This window comes from Trichechus manatus, unplaced genomic scaffold, assembly GCF_000243295.1.
Source record: "Trichechus manatus latirostris isolate Lorelei unplaced genomic scaffold, TriManLat1.0 scaffold00091, whole genome shotgun sequence".
In the NCBI taxonomy this organism is placed as follows: Eukaryota; Metazoa; Chordata; class Mammalia; order Sirenia; family Trichechidae; genus Trichechus; species Trichechus manatus.
In genome coordinates this window covers 9786940-9794969 of record NW_004444027.1, presented here as the reverse complement: position 1 = coordinate 9794969, position 8030 = coordinate 9786940, and the positions used below count along the sequence as shown (strand labels likewise).

Genomic DNA, 8030 nt, shown 5'->3' with positions numbered 1-8030 from the left:
AAAAAAAAAGGTTGTGAAGTTAGAGGGTTAATATGTTGTGGGGTTGTTAACCAATGTCATAAAACAACATGTATACTACTGTTTCATGAGAAACTATTTGTTCTGTAAGCCTTCACCTGAAGTACAACTAAATATAAAAAATAAAAAATAAAAAAAAAGATAAATACCTGCATTAGTTCAAGAAAGATTTCAGGCTGAAAAGTAGAATTACAAACTTGAAAATATATGTTAAAATTTGGTTACAATATTTTTAAAAATCTTCTTAAGGCTTATCACTAGTGTTTATTAATGCTACCCCTTTCAATGAAACATAAGAAATTTCTAATGTTGCTATTAAGCTCTGTTGAATCATTCATAAGTTTCATCAAGTATAAATCTCTTGTAACCTGCAATCTGATTATAAAAGAGTAAATTTTAAATTCAATACATGAATAAATGGTGAAAACTAAAAAAAAAAAAAAGATTCATAAAAGATTTTAAACACAAAATGTATTTGGCAACATTATACATTTGAACAAAATCAGCTCTTAAAGGCCTGTATTTCTCCTTTGTTCTTTTTATTTTATTTTATGCCTTTTTCTTTACTCATTTGTCTGTAGATTTTCTAAACAACAAGAGAAAGAAGACCAAATGTGAAAAATACCAATTTTCTTATACATAGCAGCCTTTCTCTGCCAGCTTTGACAGTCCAAAAATAAATAAGAGGAGTGGAGTCAAGAAGACGGTGGAGTACACACTGGAAGAGAGTGGCTTTATGTGAAGGCACCAATTAGAGGTACCCATTTTAAAACAGAAGGTTCCATGCCACTGAAAATGAATGCTGAAAACCACAGAGTTCACTGCAATCCACCACTCACCCTCATTGAAAGGCCACATGGAGACAGATTTTAAACCCTTTCCTGCTTCACAAAGAAGTGTGAACTTTCTGTGATGTAACAACTGTTGTGCAAGCAAATTCCTAAAAACCAGGGCCCGGACGTCAGAGAGAGGCCAGAAGACGCCAATCACAAGTATATCCCGTCATCTCTGGGCCAGAGCCTCTCTGATGGTGTTATTTTCTCTTTCATTTTGCTAGCTCCCAGACGGCGCTTGTCTTGGTAAGAATGTAGCGAGAAGGAGCCTGGGAAGATTCACCTGTTCAGGAGGGGAGGATGGGAGCTAGTCCGTTTCATTGATAGCCCAGGGCAGGAAGCAGCCTCAGCTGAGTTGAGGCGTTGGCAGAAATATGGGCAGAGTAGCCCTCTTTCCCCCACTGCACCTGCGAACAGGGCCACTAGGTCTGGTCATCAAGAAGAGATGCAAACAGGTCTCAGATACTTGCCAACAAAGAGTGCTATTTGCTTACTTCAAACACTGCTGTGGTCCATTCTGGGAAACATCACCGCCTCGTACCTTGAGCTGACACGGGTAGGAACATGGATGCTTCTTGGGCACAGGATGGAGCAGGAAGATGAATCCCACATTGACCCAAGAGCACCACGGAAAAGCTGCCCTTCTCCACTGGAGACTTAACAGAAGTCAACCTTTTCTGTGCCTGCAGCCCCAAATCTTCCCCATTAAGAGCTAAGCCTCATGCTGGTCACAATGGGTGTAGAATTATGATGGCTGTGGGAAGAGAGTTCTCCATGGAGGGCTGTGGACCCTCTCCACTTTCCCTGTCACCAAGCACCCAGCAGGAACCACCCAGGTACTGGGCCTCCTTGGTCAGGCTCAGGACTCAGGAGAGCCCAAGATGCAGGGAACTCTCCACTCCTGCTTGCTCAGCAAAGCCAGGAACAGAAAAGACCCTTATCTATAGTTTGGCATAAAGATAATTTTGCCTGTCAGGCAGTGGTGTGCTGGGGCCATTTGTACAAGTTTGTGGGAGTCAGTTGTTAAATTTTCCAGAACTTTATGAGCCCGTTGTTAAACACAACCATTATTAACAATTAAATGATACAAAATTACAATTAAATAAATTATATTAAAGACAAAGGTAACAAATATACAAACCTCATCGATTCCTCATTATTTTTCTACATTTTACTGTTATCTATGCTCTTGAGTTTAAGTTTATTGTATCTGTCTGGTGGGAATACTATAGAATAGTATGCTATTGTGCATCTCTTCCCAACTTTATGTTCAACGATGTTGTGCTGGTAGTTCGAAATTGACCAAGGTGGGAGCATTTACATCACAGAAATAGGTAAATGGTACAAATTTGGGCTTGATTTGTTTTTTTGATTTTTTAGACTCAAGAAAGTGATGAAGAAAACATTAATGCAGATTAAATTTAAATGTGTGTCTTATCTGTAGCTGCCACACTGTGAATAACACAAAGAATTGAGGAAATTTTTTTTTAGTATTTAAAAATTAGTATTCAATTTATTTAGCAAGGAAGTTATTTCATCATTGACTAATGAGTAGCTCCTGTATACATCTTCATTGTTTCATTTTGGTCTTACTCTTTAACTTAGACAAAAATATCAATCAACATTTATACCAACACTACTCTTGTTCATCAATTGCAATCCATTGGCTATGGATACAAAAGTCAATGGAAACATTCTATGAGAATCAATTTCCTATATCTAATTTATGATAAAGAATACTGTATATTTTGTTATTTGAAAATTATGTGCTATATGTCCTTTGGATCAGTAAAAATTATATGTAGTGAGATCCAGGTTTGATTCCCAGCCAATGCACCTAACGTATAGCCACCACCCATCTGTCAGTGGTAGCTTGTGTGTTGCTATGATGCTGAACAGATTTCAGAAGAGCATCCAGACTAAGACAGACTAGGAAGAAAGGCCTGGTGATCTGTTTCCAAAACTCAGCCAATAGAAACCCTATGGATCACAACGGTTAGATCTACAACTGATCATGGGGATGGTGCACATGTTGTGTTGCACATGGGGTCACCATGAGTTGGGGGCTGACTCGATGACAGCTATCAACAACATATATGTGTACATTGTTTCCCTCAGAAAGTTGATTGTTAAACATTTACCAGTATGTCTCTGCTCTCAGCGTATGAGATACCTATCTTGATCTAACACTTCCCCCCTGCACTAACAGGTGCCAGGGAGACCATCAGATAGATAGACAGCACAGAATAGAAGTGATTATTTATTCATGTTAATTTGTAGAAAAAGGAGAGTTCAGACTTTCTCGAGAAGCCACCGAAATGAAATTATGAAAAAGGTTGTTTTTGATCCTATCTTCATGCACAATACTTTTTAAGAGAATTACTTTTTTAAATCTAATTTTACCACAGAAATGGAAGAAATAAAACAAATTTTAAAATAAAATAATTATATATAATCTTTGTAGCAATACAAGATGGTGTATTTGTAAAAATAAGCAGTTAAAACTCAGGCTATTTTTAGATTCACAATAAAATCCCAGCTATACGATTCATCATAGGATGACCTCTTTGGTAAGAAAATAAGGAATTTCTCTATGTTCTGAACATGGAAAGAGAACTAATTCTTATTGAGTACCCACACAATGCACCAGGCTTTTTCAGAAATGCTGTCCTGTATTTGTTTTCACTTATTCATTTCCCATGTTTTCAAAAAGATTTGAGGTCACTTATTAAAAAAAAAAAAAAAGAAGAAACATACAATAGAAGAGAAAAATAGGCAAGAATCAGACCAAAGGGTAAGTTTAGGCAGAAAAACAAAATTAGGCCTACAGCTGGTACACAGAAATACAGACCATGAAATGCTGTACAATTACTAATGGTTAGATGCAAATTTGGCTCTAAGCTTCCTGGAATCCAGAGCATAGGATAGAAAATTATCAGTTTGAAGAGTCACAGTGTCCGTAAGACATCCATTTCTAGAGAGAAGCATGGATTTTGCCTATCTGGAGTCTGAGAGAAATTCTCCCGCATCTCCTTGCAGAGGAAGTCCTGGGTGAAATGGTGGACAACGGCCTCAACAGCATCTCAGCAATAAATTTCATAGTGAGTTTCCTACCTCTGTTTCTCACAGCAGCCTTCAGCATAAGCCAAGGATGGCATGCCCATGTTGAGAAAGGATTACCCAAACCTGATTCAGTAAACATGATACCAAGAACAGCCAAGCATTAAGCTCCAAACACACAACTCTCTGATTACTAGCTTAATTCAGGGGAAAAATCCAAACATCTAGATTCATATGTCTAAATCTTATTAAATTCATTTCCTCTTTTGAGAAAATAACAAAATCGCGGTCTCCTTTTTTGAGATTTCAAAATAAATTAAAAAAATTATCATATTAAACGCAACTTTTCAGACTACAAGCACTCCCCTGGTGATTCTTATATACCCTATCTACTCCCATTGGAGAATTGAGTAGGATCTAGGAGAATGGAAATATTGTGTGCTCTTCCATTTCAACTCACCTTAGATTTAGGGATTTTGCATTTAATTCTTACAACCTGTGATGTGCTATTATCAACCAATAAAGAAAGAGACTCAGAGGGTATAATTAAAATACCTGAGGCAAGGCTACTATATATAGTGAGGCCAAACCACTGTTATCTTACAGAAGCATGAAGAGATTCAGTAACTTGCCTAGGGTCACACAGCTAAGAAGCTTAGATCCAGTGGAGGAGGCAGACCTGCAAATAAATAGCCACCATCCAGGCCCTAAGCATGTGCTGGAGGTTTATGGGAACACAGGGATGGATTTCGGCATTGGTTACAGGAGAGAAGACATTTGAACTAGTCCTGCATGTTAGAACATGTAGGACTTGCCTGGATGAGAAAGTGAAGAGGGAATTCCAGGCAAAGGGGTTAGCAATAAGTGTCTGCTGTAGTCAAAACACATGCATTGGCAGTGGGGACGTGACAGGAAAGGTACTTCAGGCCCAGATGTAATTAAAACGCTTTGGTTTTGATTTTCATCTAAGTGCTGTCTTCCTACGACTTCATAATTCTTTCTTCTTTCTCATCTGCTTCCAAAGCATTTCTCTAATCTGAGTGTGGCGTCACCTTTGAACAAGGACACACATACTCTACTGAGGCCTGGTGGTGGAAGTGAGGCGGGGTGGGGAGTTCAGCCTTCTCTGTCTCTTTCTGATATCTCTAGAAACACCTGAACCTTACAAGCAAGCATATTGGCTGCTGATGTCCTGGTTCCACTGCTGCAGTCTCTAGGACCAAGGTTATCACTCAAACAGGTGCTAGCTCTTTGAGTACCTATTCTACATCCCTCAGACCAAAGCTTCTCTCAACAGGAAGTGTTTTTCAGCAGCTCTTATCCGTCAGCTCACAGATGCTTATCTGGCTACAGATTCTGTGTGGTTGGTTGAGCCTAGAGGATGGCAGATTACATCCTGGCGGGAGGCATACTCCATGTGGAGTCTGGGACCTCACTTGCCTCCATTCTCAGCCTACTTCCTTATTGGAGAAACATCAGGTTGAGGTGGTTAAGCATGAGTGTGGGGACCAAGAGCCTGCACCAGTACAGTGGGCTTTACTGGGCAGACAGGTTTATTCAGTTGTATATCTCCTAGCTGACTGAGAGCTCAAAAATGTATGCTACATGTAAAAATAAATGAATGATAAGAAATATTCATAAAGGGAGAGAAAACAAAGCTAGCCAGGAATAAGATGGCGGCTGGGAGAGAGAATGGTAAAAAATGCAAACGGCCTGCTATGTTCTTCTGGAATATTCAAAGACAGGGTGGGGACCACTGGACCTCAAATGTCACTTTTCCTAAAAATGCTCAGATTTTGACCATTTCTGCTGCAGGGCAGGATAAGTATAATTTTTTAAACTTTTTATTTTGGAATAATTTTAGACTTACAGAAAGTTACAAAGATAGTACAGAGAGTTCGCATATACCCTTCACCCAGTTTCCCCTAATGTGAACATCTTACCTAACCATGATCCATTTGTCAAAATAAAGACATTAACAGTGGTACAACACTATTAACTAAACTACAAACTTTGTTCACATTCTACCAGTTTTTCCACTAATGTCTTTTTTTTTTTTTGTTCCAGGATCCCATCCAGGATACCACATTGCATTTAGCTGCCATGCCTCCTTAGTTTCCTGTGACTTCTCAGTCTTTTCTTCTTTTTCGTGAGCTTGACAGTTTAAAGGTCAAGTATTTTGCAGAATGTCCCTCAGTTTGGGTTTGTGTGATGTTTAGACTGGGGTTATGGGTTTTTGGGAAGAAAGCCACATCATTCTAATCAATCTAATGCCGCATCACTTTCTGATCGCATTATTGTCAGGAGTTACACAGTAGCAACATGACTTATCAATGGTGGTGTTAACCTTGATCATTTTGGTTAAGGTGGTGCCTCCAGTTTTCTCCACTATAAGGTTATAATTTTCCCTTTTCATATTTTATTCTAAACCCAGTCTACACCCAAGGGGAGAGGAATTAAGCTCTACCTCCTAAAGGGAGGGTATTTACTTACACAGAATTCTTTTATGTAACTACAGAAGCGCAATTACCACAAATCTTTATTTCCTTGGTAATGTGAGTAGTTGAGGGTGACATCAATGACCAATTAGAAAATGACTAGAAAGTTGTCAAAGCCTTAGAATTAAAAAAAAAAAAAAAAAAATTCTCTCAAAATATGTTATCAACTGTTCTTTCCTTTCACAGTTGGCCGTTCTTGGTAAAACAGATCGCTTAGCCAAACATGTCATCATTAAATCTATTTCATCACCCCACCCCTGAATGTCTGAAAAATGGTGCAACCTAATTAAAAAACAGAACAAAATAAAACAAAAACCAACAACCACCACAACCCAATCATTTGCCTTGAGCCAGACACTCCCATAAGTTAGGGCTAACCCTACACCATTTCTGCAAAGTAGATACTACTACCTTCTCTTGTAAAGAGGTCAAGTAACTTCCGTCTAGGCCCACAACTGGTAACTGGCAGAGCCAAGATTCCACCCTGTTTCTCTGCCCCACAGCCTATGTCCTTCCCTTGCTCTGTAGCACATTCACTGCTTTTTCCAGCTTAGGAATACCAAGAAGCAGAATCTGCCCTAGATAGATGATTTTTTGTAAATAAATAAATAAATCTCTAAAATAAAAATGAACAAATGATAGGGCAATTTATTCACCACTGTGGCACAGATCATGCTAATTCCTTCTTTCTCCATCCATAATACCCACGGCAATGTTCCTGCCTGGTTCTCCTAGCTGTAGGCCTTAGAGCACCATTTGCACAGCTTAAAGAAGTAAGAGGATCCACAAACTGGAAGGTTCAGGGCCTTACCTTGGCAGTGCTTCAGTGGCTTTTCATCACAGCTCTTCAAATCCTGATGGCTTTCATGGTGGAAGGGCCTTTAGTGAACAACTCCTGATGCAATCCTAAAGAAAAAGCACATCTCCGAAAGAATTATTCTCATCTCAGTCAGCGTGCATAGCCTGTTGTTTCCTGCTAACAGTGGTAACAGGCAGAGGTGGCAGCCTCCCCGTCTCTGATCAGAGCTTCACAGTCGGCTGCCCCCAAGCAAAAAGCTCAGTGCTCAACACCATCCCCGCCCCTCCAGCTGAGAGTTTCCAAAGCTTCTGTGGGGCTCACTGGGTACCTTTGGTCACTCAGTTCAAGAAAATTTCCTGACGAAGAGTGACCAGCAGCTGACCCTTTCCTGGCCCTGAGCCAAGTTAGTTGGTCACGATGCCCTTTTGCCACCAGATAGTTTCCTCATAAGGTTTTGGTTTAACAATGCAGCTGGTGTTTTTCCCGCCTGAGGTCTTACAGAGTTAGCAAACCTCTAAGCTAACTCTGTTGTTAGCTGTCATCAAGTTGGCCGCTGACTCATGGTGACTCCATGCATAATGAAACAGAACACTGTCCCATCCTGTGCCATTCCTATGATCACTTGTAGATTGGACCACTGTAATCCACAGGGTTTTCATTGTCTGATTATCGGAAGTAGATTGCCAAGCCATTCTTCCTAGTTAGTCTTAGTCTGGAAGCTCTGCTAAAACCTGTTTGGCATCATAGTAGCACAAAGCTTCCACTGACAGACCAGTGGTGGCTGAGCATGAGGTACATTTGCTAAGAATCAATCCTAGGTTT

The 8030-nt window shown here is 39.8% G+C and overlaps 1 protein-coding gene across 7 annotated transcripts in view; it reads right to left on the bottom strand.

Moving 5' to 3' along the window:
* The window catches only part of BLK (BLK proto-oncogene, Src family tyrosine kinase), a 121030-nt gene extending 113395 nt beyond the window's left edge, over positions 1–7635 (bottom strand). For all 7 annotated transcript variants that reach the window (XM_023736750.1, XM_023736754.1, XM_023736751.1 and 4 more), the window contains exon 1: positions 7221–7635. The gene's annotated coding sequence lies outside the window, so the exon portion shown is untranslated. The remainder of the gene's footprint in view (positions 1–7220) is intronic.
* Between the last annotated feature and the right edge of the window lie 395 nt (positions 7636–8030).